This window comes from Bos mutus, chromosome 10, assembly GCF_027580195.1.
Source record: "Bos mutus isolate GX-2022 chromosome 10, NWIPB_WYAK_1.1, whole genome shotgun sequence".
In the NCBI taxonomy this organism is placed as follows: domain Eukaryota; kingdom Metazoa; phylum Chordata; class Mammalia; order Artiodactyla; family Bovidae; genus Bos; species Bos mutus.
The window spans coordinates 27,939,623-27,955,381 of record NC_091626.1 but is presented as its reverse complement, the minus strand read 5'-3'; the positions used below and the strand labels follow the sequence as shown (position 1 = coordinate 27,955,381).

Below are 15,759 nucleotides of genomic sequence, written 5' to 3'. Positions count from 1 at the left end.
ACCCTCCGCTGCTGCTGCTGCTAAGTCGCTTCAGTCGTGTCCGACTCTGTGTGACCCCATACACAGCAGCCCACCAGGCTCCCCCGTCCCTGGGATTCTCCAGGCAAGAACACTGGAGTGGGTTGCCATTTCCTTCTCCAATGCATGAAAGTGAAAAGTGTAAGTGAAGTCGCTCAGTCATGGCCGACTCTTCATGACCCCATGGACAGCAGCCTACCAGGCTCCTCCGTCCATGGGATTTTCCAGGCAAGAGTACTGGAGTGGGGTGCCATTGCCTTCTCCGACCTACCCCCTAGATCTCTCCAAAATATTTTGGAAACTACAGCAGGTCAAAATGTGTGAGCCAAACACCTTTCCCTGAATTATCTTGAAAATAAACCTGCAGGAGAAGATTATCTGAAGTGAGAAAGGAAAATGCAAAGTGGTAGGAAAAGAAATGAAGATTAGAGTCTCCAGGATATACAGCCTTCTCTACAAAACCATGGTGTGGCTTGACAACCAAATGGAATAATGTGGGTTCTGAGATATTTTCAAGTGTTTAAAAAAAGAAGTGACTGCAGAATCAGGGAAGACCAGCATGTGTGTTTAACTCCCCCATAAATATCGATTTGCTCAACCCCCTGTGAAAGAACCAGAAAAAGAATCACAGCTCCGAGATTGAGGTACCTGCTGGCCCAGATGGGGAAGGGGTTAGAGACAGAGCTGCCACCTGGACAAGGTAGGCTGCAGAAGGGAGAATGACACGGGGAGGAAGGGAGAAAAAGAAGTGAGCAGAACTAGAATGAGCCAGAAGGGAGCATGACATGGGGAGAAAGGGAGAAAGGAGGTGAGCAGAGCTAGTATGATCAAGATTCAGAGAGGGCTGGTGGTGGCCCTGACTCTCACGCACGTTCTCCATCTGCAAAATGGGGATATTGGCAATATCTCTGAGGCAAGGTGGTGATGAGTCAGGGTTCTCCAGGGAAACAGAACCGGTAAGATGTATATATAGAGAGAAAGAGACTTGTTACAAGGAATTGGTTCATCGGATTAAGGAAGTGAGCAAGTCCCAAGATCTACAGAGTGAGTTGACAAGCTAGAGAGATGATGGTGTAGTTCCAGTCTGAAGGCCAGCAGCTCAAGATCCAGGAGTCCAAGGGCAGAAAAAGAGGGCCAACATTGCTGTTTGAAGGCCATCAGGAAGGAAGAATTCTCATGCTGAGGAGGTCAGGTTTTTCTACTCTATTTGGCCTTCAATTGACTGGATGAGGCCCACTCACATTAAAGAGGGCAAGCTGCTTCACTTCGTCAAGTCATTTAGATGTTAATCTCGTCTGAAAAACACTTTCACGGACATCTCCAGAATAATTCTTGACAAAATGTCTGGGCACTTGTGGCCCACTCAAGTCAACCCATAAAGTTAACCATCATACAAGGTTACCTTGAGACTGAACCAAAGGAACTTGCGTCTGTGAATCAATATATTTGAATTCAGGGGCATAGATGGTACCCAATTGAGTTAATCACTACAACTGTGCCTTGTTCTTTGACCTGAAATTCCCTGTTGTTTCCTAAGTAAAGTACACCCTGGAACTGAGGGATGTGGGTGGAAACAGTCATGGAAGGGAAAGGTAAGGGGAATAGCAACCAGGGAAGTGTTTCTGTTAGTGGCAGAGGGTAACAGAGCTGGGACCACAGCATCTGGGAAATAACCTGAGACTTGCCTGGCGATCTAGTGGCTAACACTCTGTGCTCCCAATGTAAGGGGCTGGGTTTCAATCCCTGATCAAAGAACTAGATCTCGCATGGCACAACTAAGATTTTGCGTGCAGCAACTAAAGATCCCACGTGCTGCAACTAAGACCCAGTGCAACCAAATAAATATTTAAACAGAAAAAGAGACAACTAGAGAAGCTGAAATACAGGGCTCCTAGGGAGGGGGACTGAGGTCAGGCCTTGGCAAGTTGGTGGACTCTCCCCCAGCAAGTCCCAGTGGCGACAACCCCTGCCTTGGTTCCTTGAGGCCTGCTTGTTTCAGTCTCAGTGTCAGGGCCAGCCAGGAGGGCCACCTATGCTCATATCCCCAGCTACAGGTTATACAAAGCATCAGTATCATACATACACAGTCCCCATAAGGTTATATAAAACATCAGCATCATGTGTACACAGTACCTTTAACATTATATAAAACATCAGCGTCATACACACACAGTTCTATAAGGTTTTATATATACATATTTAATTTTAATTTTTTTAACACCAAAAACACTTTGTATTGGGATATAGCCCATTAACAATGTAGTGATAGTTCAGGTGAACAGAGAAGGAGCTGAGTCATGCATATACATGTGTCTATTCCCCCAGACCCCGCTCCCATTCAGGCTGGCACATAACATTGAGCAGAGTTCCAAGTGCTATACAATAGGTTTTTGTTGGTTATCCTTTTAAATATAATATGTACTAAATATAGTGTGCTGCAATTCATGGGGTCGCAGAGAGTCGGACACGACTGAGCGACTGAACTGAACTGAACTGAAATATAGTGTGTATATGACGTTCCCAAAGTCCTTAACTATCCCTTCCCCACCACCACTGCCACCCAGCAACTATGAGTTCCTTTTCTAAGTCTGTGAGTCTCTTTCTGTTTTGCAAGTCCATTTATATCTTTTCTTTTTAGATTCCACATATAAGGGATGTCATATGATCCTTCTCCTCTGACTGATTCACTGAGTATGACACTGTCTAGGTCCATCCATGTCGCTGCAAATGGCCTTATCACATTCTTTTTAATGGCTGAGTAACATTCATATATGTGTGTGTGCGTGTATATATGTGTGTGTGTGTGTGGATGGGTAAAGGAGACGTGGTGTGATGTATGCACCATCTTCACCCATTCATCTGTCAATGGACATCTAGGTTGCTTCCATGTCTTGGCTATTGTAAATGGTATTGCAATGAATACTGGGATGCATGTATCTTTTCAGGCCATATTTTTCTCTGGATATATGCCCAGGAGTGGGATTTCAGAGTCATATGATAACTGTATTTTTAGTTATTTTAAGGAACCTCCACACGTCCTCCATAAAACGTCATCATCATACATACACAGTCCCTGTGAGGTTAGATTATAAGTTTAGATTAAATTAAATTAGATGAGGATACAAAGTCCTTCTTATCAGAAGCTAGCCAGCCAGAGGCAGCCTCACTCCACAAGCTTCCTCAAAATTCTGGAGGAGATGCACAGGGCACCTGCCTCAATCCCTTCCAGGATCCCCTAGAAGGTTGGATTTCTCACTCCATTATAGTAGGGCTGGGGTCATGGTTCCAGAAGCATGTACTTCTGACAAGGTAAGTGCAAGTCGAGAGAAATATTCACAAACATGGACGGGCCTCTCCTGGTTCTGGACCAGACTCCACAGCCCCAAGGCCACATCCTCATGTGGAGCTAAGCAGAGTCAACACCCAGGAGTCCCCAGGCTTCACCTGTGCCTGGCTTGCCAGCATTCCTTTGTCACAAGAAATCATACATTATTGTGGGTGGAGACTTCCCTGGTGGTCATGTGGTTAAGAATCCGCCTTCAGTGCAGGAGGCTGCAGGGGGGAACACAGGTTGGATCCCTGATCAGGAACTAGGACCCCACATGCCCCGGGGCAAGTGAGCCTGTGCACCACAACTAGAAAAGCTCCCGCACACTTCAGCTAGAGAAAAGCCCCGGCATGCTGCAACAAAGACCCAGTGCAGCCAAAAAAAAAAAAAAACGAATTTACTGTGGGTGATGAGCAATGCTTGAGAACTGGGCAGAATGCAAACACTGTCATTCCCCTGCTGTCCCTGCTGGGACCCCACACTCAGGAAAGCCATCTGGGTGAGGTCGGATGAGCATGACCAGAGGAAGCAAGGGGCAGGTGGGCAGGGGCTTAACGCTCAGCTCTAGAGTATGGTTCCTGTGCCACCCTGGGCTAGTTCCCCAGCCTCTCAGGGTCTAATTTATCCTCTCTTCTGAAGACAATCTTTCTCATCCTTGGCTAAAATCACTTGATGAACTTCAAAAAGACAACCACACCTGGACCCTGAGCCAGATGGAGGAAATTAGACTCCCTGGGGGTAGAACCCATGAACCGGTAAGTTAGAAACATTCCAGGTGATTCTAATGTGCACGCCCATCTTTTCTCTTTCCCAGTTTCTAATCTACTGGTTTGGCAATCAGATAGCCAAGCTTCTAGGATGGAGTGGCATGGAGATGGGTAGTGATGAGACCGATTTACGTGGCTCCAGAATTCAAATTGGAGTCACAGGAGCAAATTACAAGGAGGCAGATTTAGGATGAGACTCAGAAGAAATTTCTGACCATTCATGAAATGCCTTTTCTGGAATTGGCTTCATAATGATCAGTCTATGAACCACATAAGATGATCCACCATGTGTAAATTTATATTGAACATGCCTGATTTTGCAGAGATAAATTAGCTAGCTTAGCAGACTTTACTCCAAATAGCTTTTGATTGTTTCCAAAAAATCAAACCCATCCCCAAGAGCGATCACAGAGTCACTTCCCACAAGTTCCGTAACTCCGAGTGTCCGGGGCTCCCCGCCCTAAGAGGACTGTGAGGCTCACCCACTTGCCTCACCTGGGTGAGATTTCAGTGAAATAAGAAAGGAATGTGAATGCTCCAGATTCTGCTGATTGAAACTAAATGAAGGTGAATCCTCATGCCATTGGTGAGGACCTGAAAAATGGCATTCATTCCTGGTTCTGAAAGTAGCTCTAAGCCTGGACTGGAGAGCTCTGGGCCTGGGTTGGACTCCAGCATCATCGCCCAATACTGACCTGACTTGACCTCCCTGGATCGCAGTTTCCTCATCTATTAATGGAATTGGGAGGATCAACCGGGAAATACTTACACAGATCTTAGCAAAAAGTCTGACATTTGGCAAATGCTCCATACATATTGATACCTTGTTAATCATTATCACCCTTGAAGTAAATCCCTACATTTTGACTGTTTTGAAGGGGACCAGGCTTACGTGGATGTGTAAGTCTTGGAAGGTTTGTTAGAAAACCTGCCCCACCTCTCTGTGGTCACAGCTTCCGGAAAGTGTGTTGATTTCCATTCAAGTCCCAGGCCTTTGGCTCAGGAGCTCCACTCCTGTATATCTTGTCTGAGCGCGAGAACAGAAGCCAAGGCAAGTGTTTGCTTTGGAACAAAGAAGGAACAAGGATGGGTTTCTGGAGGCACTCGCCATTTCCGAGGAAGGAGTCATTAGTTTCTCATAAAATGAAGTGGTGAAGCGGAGTCCATTTTCCTCAACTTTCTTGCACAGCTCCTGTGGGTCAGGAGAGGGGCGGAGGGAGGACCAGGGCCCTCCACAACCAGGCCTAGATTTTGAAAATGGACTTGCATATCTTTTGTGTTTTCCAAGGTTAGGCTAAAAACATTTCCAAGTTGCTTGCTCCCATCTTCTTCTTCATAACTGGATGAGTGCGTGCGTGCGTGCATGCGTGTGTGTGTATGTGTGAAACACAGTATGTGTGTAGGGGAAATACTGCTGGGGAAGGTGTCCAGGTGAGCAATCCTGAGTCACTGGCTCTGGAAAATACCACCAGAGCCCGGACATAACTTTCTAAAGGCTCCTCTCCCTTACTGTGGGATTCAAGAAACTGCTTTCCTGATGGAGCTAAAAGTATCAGCCTGGTTGCAGAAACCCCCACACAGAACCACCCCCCAAATACACCCAGCCAACACTGAGAAGGGAAAGGTGATTCTCCATAGGCGTTTTGTTTCTCCTCCTTCAGCATTCAGATTCATGTTTTGCTTCTAGAACCACCATCATTTCAGTAAACTTCACTCAAAAAGGGGGGGGCACCCACAGCTCAGAATTTTGTTTGGAATTTGCTTTCTTATTTGCTGTTGTTAGAGTCAAAGCACAGACCAAGTGAGGTTCAGAGGTGCTACTGCGTGTTGATATTCCCAAAGGTTTCTTTCGTGCCGCTTGGCACTGAGAGGCAAGGGTAGTTCCCTCCCAGCACCCCAACCCCAAGCCCCATCTCTCCCCTTCTCCCTGCTGTGGATGGAGGCTGCTGGTGGCAATGCTTCAGGGAGAGTGGAGCTGTCACAGCTTGTAAGCAGAAGGTGGATGCCAGGGGCTGTCAGTGCCATATCGCTCAACAAACCCACGTTACCGCCCTGGGATTGCCATGGAAAGAACTGGGAAGTGTGGAGAGAGAGAACTCATAATACATAATACCTGCTGCTTAATAAGGATTGTGTGCTTCCGTGAGAAACTACTGACATCACTGCTATGCTCCAGAGGTCCATGGGAAGGCCTAGTCAGGTAGCCTTGTGTGATTTTGCCAAGAATAACCATCTTGCTAGGGGTGGGCAAGAATCAAACATTTAGAGTGTCCCTTCCAGGAGCCAACATTGAGCTAACAACTTGACACAAGTTCTCTTATTAAATCTTCGCTACAGCCATGTGAGACAGGGGAGGGGAAACCGAGACTCGTTGCGTGTTGGTCAGGAGAGGCAAGACTGTGCTGTAGTAACAAACAGTCTGAAGAATCTCAGTGGTTCTATGCAATTAGAGTGTATTTGCCACTCACAGAAGCCTTCCGTGCAGTTGCTCCAAAACGCTGACTGCTTTGATCTTTTGCCCCACCATGTCAACTCAAGGCCTCCACTGCAATTGCCATGGCAGGGGAAGAGAGAGACTGGAAGATTGTGCATGAGTTTCCCCTTCAGCCCAGAAGTGAACTTCTGCTGTCAGTTCATTTGCCAGAACTAGTACCTTGTCCCCACGCGCCTACTGAGTCTTCCGTGTGCCAGGAATGGGAGGCGCACAGGATAGCGGTGAGCGTAGGCGATGCTGACCACAGGCAGGTTTAATACCTAGCAGGAAGTAGTGAGGCTTCCCTGATGTCTCAATGGATGAAGAATTTGCCTGCAATGCAGGAGACACAGGAGATGCGGGTTTGATCCCTGGGTCAGAAAGATCCCCTGGAGGAGGAAATGGCAAACCCACTCCAGTATTCTTGCCTGGGAAATCCTATGAACAGAAGAGCCTGGTGGCTGCAGTCAAAAGGGTCACAAAGAGTTGGACACAACTGAGCAACCAAGCACAGGGTAGCAGCTGGCAGAACTCAGGTATCAAGTGAGCTCTGCCTGGAATCAAAGCTCAAACTCTGTCCATGACACTTGGAGCCAGTAAGAGGACTCCTTCCCTCCAGGCCCAGTTAGCAAGCGGGCCTGTGTGAGCACCCTTGCATAACCTGCTGGGGACAAAAGTGAAAGTCACTCAGTTGTGTCCAGCTCTTTGTGACCCCATGGACTGTATAGTCCATGGAATTCTCCAGGCCAGAATACTGGAGTGGGAGCCTTTCCCTTCTCCCAACTCAGGGATTTTCTTCCCAACTCAGGGATCAAACCCAGGTCTCCCGCATTGCAGGCAGATTCTTTACCAACTGAGCCACAAGGGATGCCCAAAGGCAGTCATTCAGTTCAGTTCAGTCGCTCAGTCGTGTCCAACTCTGCGACACCATGAATTGCAGCACGCCAGGCCTGCCTGTCCATCACCAACTCCCGGAGTCCACTCAAACTCATGTCTATCGAGTCAATGATGCCATCCAGCCATCTCATCCTCTGTCGTCCCCTTCTCCTCCTGCCCCCAATCCCTCCCAGCATCACAGTCTTTTCCAATGAGTCAACTCTTCACATGAGGTGGCCAAAGTACTGGAGTTTCAGTTTTAGCATCAGTCCTTCCAAAGAACACCCAGGACTGAGCTCCTTCAGAATGGACTGGTTGGATCTCCTTGCAGTCTAAGGGACTCTCAAGAGTCTTCTCCAATACCACAGTTCAAAAGCATCAATTCTTCAGCGCTCAGCTTTCTTCACAGTCCAACTCTCACATCCATACATGACTACTGGAAAAAACCATTGCCTTAAATAGCAGTAATAGGTCCTTGTATTTGTACAAAGCCTCCCCGGTTTTCAAGGCTTCTTAAAGTATGTTGGTTCATCAAATCCTTAAAACAATGTAACCAAACAAAAAGGGAAAATTTTGTATCCCCACTTCTCAAGAAACTGAAACCAGAAAGAAACTGGACATACTCAGAGCTAGTCATTGAAAAACCCAGACTAGAACTTAATTTATATACAAGCTCATTTGAAGCTCTTCCCAATCCATCCTGCTCTCAGTAACTTCAGTCTGGAAAGATCCCTCCTCTCCATCCAGACTGTCTCCTCTCCTCTAAAATGCTGCTCTCAGGACACCACACCCTCACTGGACCCTCCTCTGGGGGATTTCATCATTAATGCACACGAGACAATGAATGTGTCACACTGTGCAGACTTAGGGTTAAGAGCATTTGAGACAGAATTAACTTTTCAATTTTCACTGGAGTATAGTTGCTTTAGAATGTTGTGTTAGTTTCTGCTGTACAGCAAGGTGAATCAACTGTATGTATACACATGTCCCCTCTTTTTTGGACTCCCTTCCCATTAGGTCACCACAGAGCATTGAGTAGAGTGCCCTGTGCTATCCAGTGGGTTCTCATTAATTATCTATTTTATACATAAAATCAACAGTGTATGTATGTCAATCCCAATCACCCAATTCCTCCCACTCCCCTCTTCCCTATTTTTAAAACAAAATTTAATTTATTTAAATTGGAGGCTAATTACTTTACAATATTGTAGTGGTTTTTGCCATACATTGACATGAATTAGCCATGGGCGTACATGTGTTCCCCATCCTGAACCCCCCTCCAACCTCCGTCCCCATCCCATCCCTCAGAGTCATCCCAGGGCCCCAGCCTTGAGCACCCTGTTTCATGCGTCAAACCTGGACTGCCGATATGTTTCACATATGGTAATATACATATTTCACTGCTATTCTCTCAAATCATCCCACCCTTGCCTTCTCCCACAGGATCCAAAAGACTGTTCCATACATCTGTGTCTCTTTTGCTGTCTCGCGTACAGGGCCCCTCTTCCCTCTTGATGCCCATAAAAATCATGGAACGCTTAACAAACTTGCACGTCACCCTTGTCCAGGGACCATGCTAATCTTCTCTATGTTATTCCAATTTTAGTATATGTGCTGCTGAAGCGAGGGACATTTGAGACAAAATATAGATAATAGGCAGAGCAGGGTGAATGAGAGAGTCTAGAAAATCTGTCTTGAGAAGCCACTAGCTTGTTTGAGATGTGGATAAAGAGGGAATTCATTTCAGATGGAAATTCTTTCTTTTAGTTCTCATTCCTTTGTTCTAATCCATTTCAGTTTTGTTTTGTTTTCTGGCCGAGTTGCACAGCTTGTGGGATCTTGGTTGGTTCCCGGACCAGAGATGGAACACAGGCCCTCAGCAGTGAAACCATGAAGTCTTAACCACTGGACCAGCAGGGAATTCACTAGTCTATTACATTAAAAAATTTGCTAAGTGCCTTTCCATGTACTATTTCATTTAACTTCCTGAACAATTCTATTAGGGAATTGAGAACTTAGTCAGATCTTCCTTCTCATTGGACAAAAGACTGAAACCTACAGAAGATGAAGTGACTTGTGAAACATCAGAGCAGGCCAGAGCCTGAACTCAAAGAGGCAAAAATGTTAAAGAGGAATAATGGTCGATATTTGTGCAACGGTGGTGAAACTATTACATTTAGAGCTAGCTGGCGGTCTATAAATTAATACATTTTATAAAAATCAGGTTTTTAGTATGAAATACTTCATACATATAATGGAGCTTAAATACACATATATGATATTTAGGATAATAAAACACTGTATCTACCACCCTGCTTATGTCCAGTGTTCTAAAACAATAGGTCGCTTCAAGCTATAAAAATGACATACTCTTGGCTCAAAATTTAAATCACCCAGAAGATGGAAATTTTTAAGTTTCTTTTCTCATCCTGTCAACCTATGAATTCCACTCTCCAAGGATAACTGCTGTCAACAATTGGACACAAAATCTTAATTACATTCATTCTGGAAACAATCCATATATATATATAAGAGTCATAAAAATGTCTAACTTTTGGTCCCATCACCCCACTGTAGGCACTTATCTCAGGAAAAGACCTCTCAGGATGCCCTTCTTTCCTAGAAAGGGCCAAGCTCATTCCCACACAAGTCCTTGCCCTTGTTATTTTCTCTGTCTGGAAGCCGGTCCCTCCAGACTTGCTCACGGTTAGAAGCCCTTCAAGTCTCCGCTTGATGTCAACGCCTCTGACAGGTTGCTGGTGGTCACTCTCTAGACTGGCTCCATCACTCCGCAGAATCAAGTGGCACAGAGTAGGAACGTACATTTCGAGTTGAGAGGAGAAATGTGCAGTCGTGAAGCCACCACCAGACTACTTAGATAGGGAGTATTACCTGACTCACTTTGGAACCCAGGAAGCCACTTCTGCAAAGAAACTCTCCTTGCAGGGGGTTTCAAGACTCTTAAGATACTGGCAGTGTGGGAAGCACCAGCCAGGGGCCATCCGGTCCTTTCTTCCAGCATCTGAAAGGCTGCCTTTCAGATGTAGATAGTGCATGGTGGGCCATCTGCCCTCCCTCTCAATCCTGTTCTTTCTTGGCTTCTAAAACAAACAAGTGGTAAAGAAAATCTGCAGGGTGAGAGTCTCTGTCAAAACAACACCTAGTCCTACTTAATTACGATGAATAATTTGAACACTCTCAAATCAGACAATGGAAACATTAAGAGTTTCCACAAAAACAGAAAGTTGGCCAAGTGGGAGGGAGCCCCAGAAGCCTCCACAGCATTCTGAGTTGGGGGTGGGGGGTGGAATGTCTTGCTTAGCCTGGGGGTAGGGAGGTAGGGAGAAGAGGTGAGAAAGGGAAGCCTAGATCTTAATCTAGTACCACAAACCCTCTTTTTTTCTCACAGCAAAGTAAAGCATATTTACTATAGAGGAGTCAAAAGAAAAATCAAACCTCACATAATCGGGCCATCCAGAAAGCAATATTTTGTAGTGTGCAGTGTTTTGTTTTGTTTTTTTTTTTTAGCATAATTATATTTTTAAAAACTTACATGTGGTTATGCTATATACTTACTGCCTTATAAACTGCTTTTTTCACTTAATAATATATTGTGAACATTTTCCCATGACATCCAATACTACTCAACACTGTGTTTTGTTTTTTTTTTTACAGCTGTTTAGTATCTCATTGTACGGCTGTATCATCAACCAGCACCCTGTCATTGGAGATTTAGGTTGTCCCCTGTTTTTATAGGAGGCTTGTTAATGGCTGTTTTTGAAATGCATCCTTGATTATTTCCTTAGGACTAATTCCCAGAAGTGGGATTTCTGTGTTAAAGGGTATGTAAAATTCTAAGAGTTTTTATACACAACTGCTGTGGACAGTACATTTATATGTTGAAGAGCATTAATAAATGTGGTTGACTACCTTATTTTTGGTCTCTTCATCTCTATTTTTACAGAATGTAGTGACAGTGAGCTACGAACAGTACACAAAGTTTACATTCAGATGGGAATTTCTGTCTTCAAAGGAACTTATATTTTAAAGAAAACCTTTTCATTTTTGACCTGGACAAACATGAAGCAAATCAATTAAACAGAAAAAAATGATTTATTAATTGATCAGATAAATTAAAGACAGAAAATTAATGGGAGACCCTGATCTTCCTTGTTTTCTCTCATTACTTAACTAATTACTTAATTAATGTGTTAACTTTGCCATATGTACAATTATGTTTCATGTTTGCCTTTTATGGCATCGCTAATGACTGGTTGCCCAGTAGCCCTTTCCAACCTCCTTCTTATTTTCTGCTTCCTACTATGGACAATGAAAAAGCCAAAACATCCCAGACTCCCTAGCAGGAGAGGGTGACAAATTTTTGCCCAGTAAGAAGCAAGGGGACATCTCTTGCAGGGAAAGTTTTTCCCCTGTTTGACAAAAGGAGAGAGTTCACAAAACAAGTTCTTATCACCTTCGCCCTGAACCCCATTCCCAGTCATTGAATATTGTCACATTGGTGCATAAGACTCTAGGAGCTGTGGCAGCCATTTATAACCATGAGGCAAACAGCATCAGAAAAAAAAAAAAACTCTAATAATGGTTGGTCCTCAATTATATCAGGGAGGCTGTTGAATATACCGTAGATTTAACTCTCCAGATAAATATCTTCATGGCTTAAGTTAATGGTTCTCAACATTAGTGGTTAGATTACCACATCAGAATCAGTTGGGAATTTTGTTAAAGTAAGACTGATTCCATAGGTTTGAGATTCTGTATTTTTATCAAGATCCCAGTTGATACTGATGCTGCTGGTTCAGGGACCACACTTTGAGTAGCACAGCATCACCATTTTATTGGCATGAGGCTTCTTAATTGGTACATCCTTTTTCTGGGTTCAAAGATCACCCTCATTATTTCACAGGTGTGGCTTTGGAAACAATGAAATGGAAGGAAGAATTCTTTCCTGCTGAGGGTCCATTAGCCCCTGTGAATCACCAGCTCCTCAGTCAGGACTGGAGGATCCCTAAATTAATGCAACATCCAGGAGTGAAATCCTGGGTCCTGAAGTTGTGGACTGTTTTCAGATGTGCTGTCTTGCACTTGCTGTCCTGGTCAGACAGGCTTTTCTGACCAGACCCACCTAGACAGATTTAGCCTTAGAAACAGGGGCTGTAACTAGAGCTCACCCTTTCCTTCAGGACCTTCCTCAACCTGCTGCCATCGTGGCTCTACTGTTCAGGTAACATCTTTCTCTTTGGTTGCTAAAGTCAGGCTTCTGAAAACAGTGATGGTGAAAAGTCAAGGCCACAGAGAAAGAATGCTGGCAGAAGCCCTCCATTTCCTTCAGGTTATCTACATGTTTACCCTTTCCTTCCAATCTCAGGGAAGACATGCCAGCCTCCTGCCTGACACAGCAGTCCCGTCTGTCACCTCTGCTGCGCTGAAAACTCTCGGCAAGGTCATCCGTGACCGTTCCAGTTCTCCTTCTCCCTGCGGGTCCAGTGGGCTAGTTTGTCATCCTGTTTCTCTATTCCCTTCTACAGCAAAATCCCTAGGTATATTGGCCTGCCCTTGCACCTCCATCTCCTTCCCAGCGCAGTTTTGTGAGGCCTAAGTCCCCATCACTCCTCTCAGCTCTCTTGCCAAGGTGGCCCGTGACCTGCAACTTAGCAATCGAAGAATTTTAGGTTGGTCCCTATCTTACCGGCCAATCATCACAGTTTGTGGCACAGTTAAGCCCTCCCTCTTTCCTGCCTGTCTGAGCTTACTCACATCAGCACACCCCACTGATTTCACCTTTACTCACTGGCTCCTCTTTTACAGTCTCCCAGGCTGGTTCAGCCTCCTCTTCCTGGAGACCTCTCCACGGTAGAAGCCTGGGCCCCGGTCCTCACTCCCCTTCCCTCCCTTCTAAGTTTCTCCCGGATCCCACCTCTCCCATGGCTGTCAGTTCCCTCTACAGCTGATGAAATTTATCTCCACCCTTACCTCCCAACCCTGGCCCCGCCCCTGGTCCAGACTCATAGCCTTATATCTTCAATGGCCCACCCGACACCTCCACTGGGGTAGCTAGCTAATGGGCACCTCAAACTTCATGTGTGCCAAACAGAGTTCTTTTTTGTTTTCCTTTTTTTTTTTTTAATGTGGACCATATTTAAAGTCTTTATTGAATTTGTTACAACATTGCTTCTGTTTTTTGTTTTTGATTTTTTGGCCATGAGGCATGTGGGATCTTAGCTCCCAGACCTCCTGCATTGAAAGGTGAAGTTTTAACCTCTGGACTGCCAGAGAAACCCCCCAAACAGAATTTTTAACTTCCCCTCACCTGCACCATTGACTTAGAAGCTCACATGGCAGACCTAGGAATCACATCACTTTCTCTTTGTTCATTTGTTATCATTCAGTAGCTTAGTTGTGTCTGACTCTTTGCAACCCCATGAATTGCAGCATGCCAAGCTTCCCTGTCATTCACTCTCTCCTGGAATTTGCTCAAACTCGTATCCATTGTATCGGTGATGCTATCCAACTCTCTCATCCTCTACCACCGACTTCTTTTGCCTTCAATCTTTCCCAGCATCTCGGTCTTTTCCAATGAGTTGGCTCTTCTCATCAGGTGGCCAAGGTATTGGAGGTCCAGCTTCAGTATCAGCCCTTCCATTGAATATTCAGGGTTGATTTCCTTTAGGATTGACTGGTTTGATGTTCTTGTTGTCTAAGGGACTGTCAAGAGTCTTCTCCAACACCACAGTCCAAAAGCATCTACTCTTTGGCACTCAGCCTTCTTTATGGTCCAACTCTCACATCCATACCTGACTACTGGAAAACCCATAGCTTTGACTGCTGCTGCTGCTGCTGCTAAGGCGCTTCAGTTCAGTTCAGTCGCTCAGTCATGTCCGACTCTTTGCGACCCCATGAATTGCAGCATGCCAGGCCTCCCTGTCCATCATCAAGTCCTGGAGTTCACTCAAACTCACGTCCATCAAGTCAGTGATGCCATCCAGCCATCTCATCCTCTGTCGTCCCCTTCTCCTCCTGCCCCCAATCCCTCCCAGCATCAGAGTCTTTTCCAATGAGTCAACTCTTCTCATGAGGTAGCCAAAGTACTGAAGTTTCAGCTTTAGCATCATTCCTTCCAAAGAACACCCAGGACTGATTTCCTTTAGAATGGATTGGTTGGATCTCCTTGCAGTCCAAGGGACACTGAAGAGTCTTCTCCAACACCACAGTTCAAAAGCATCAGTTCTTCGGCGCTCAGCTTTCTTCACAGTCCAACTCTCACATCCATACATGACCACTGGAAAAACCATAGCCTTGACTAGATGGACCTTTGTTGGCAAAGTAATGTCTCTGCTTTTGAATATGCTATCTAGTTGGTCATAACTTTCCTTCCAAGGAGTAAGTGTCTTTAATTTCATGGCTGCAATCACCATCTACTGTGATTTTGGAGCCAAAAAAATAAAGTTTGACACTGTTTCCACTGTTTCCCCATCTATTTCCCATGAAGTCGTGTCCAACTCTGTGCGACCCATAGACAGCAGCCCACCAGGCTCCTCTGTCCCTAAGATTCTCTAGACAAGAATACTGGAGTGGGTTGCCATTTCCTTCTCCAATCCATGCATGCATGCTAAGTTGATTTAGTCATGTCCAACTCTGTGTGACCCTATGGACAGCAGCCCACCAGGCTCCGCCATCCACAGGATTCTCCAGGCAAGAATACTGGAGTGGGTTGCCATTTCCTTCTCCAATAGCTTTGACTAGACAGATCCTTGTTGGCAAAGTGATATCTCTGCTTTTTAATACGCTGTCTAGGTTTGTCAGAGCTGTTCTTCCAAGGAGCAAGTGTCTTAATTTCATGGCTGTAGTCACTGTCCTCAGTGATTTTGGAGCCCAAGAAAATAAAGTCTGTCACTGTTTCCATTTTTTCCCCATCTATTTGCCATGAAGTGATGGGACTCTTTGTTCTTGCTCACCTCCATTTTATTATCAAATCCTGTCAGCTCAACTTTCGAAATACATCAGCAACTTTCCAATGCATTCTTACTAGCACGTCCTAATTGAATTCCCTACTCTAACCTCTCTATCCCTGACCCACAACAGTGGCCTCCTGGCAGGGTGTACCTGCCAGTCGTCTGTTCTCTAAATGGCAGCCAGAAATATCTTTGCAAACCTGAGCCAGCTCTTGGCACTCCTCTGTCCAGAACCTCTGGACAAACACACAGAAAAAGGTCAGGCTCCAGATGCCCAGTGATGCGGCCCTGCCTATCTCTCCACCCCCATGGGCTACCACACTCTGC

At 45.3% G+C, this 15,759-nt stretch overlaps 1 non-coding gene across 1 annotated transcript; it reads right to left on the bottom strand.

Annotated features, from left to right (window-relative positions):
* Window positions 1-8,985: 8,985 nt before the first annotated feature.
* Window positions 8,986-9,088, bottom strand: LOC138989680 (U6 spliceosomal RNA). Its single transcript, XR_011465923.1, has one exon. It is a non-coding gene; the product is annotated as a U6 spliceosomal RNA (small nuclear RNA).
* Between the last annotated feature and the right edge of the window lie 6,671 nt (window positions 9,089-15,759).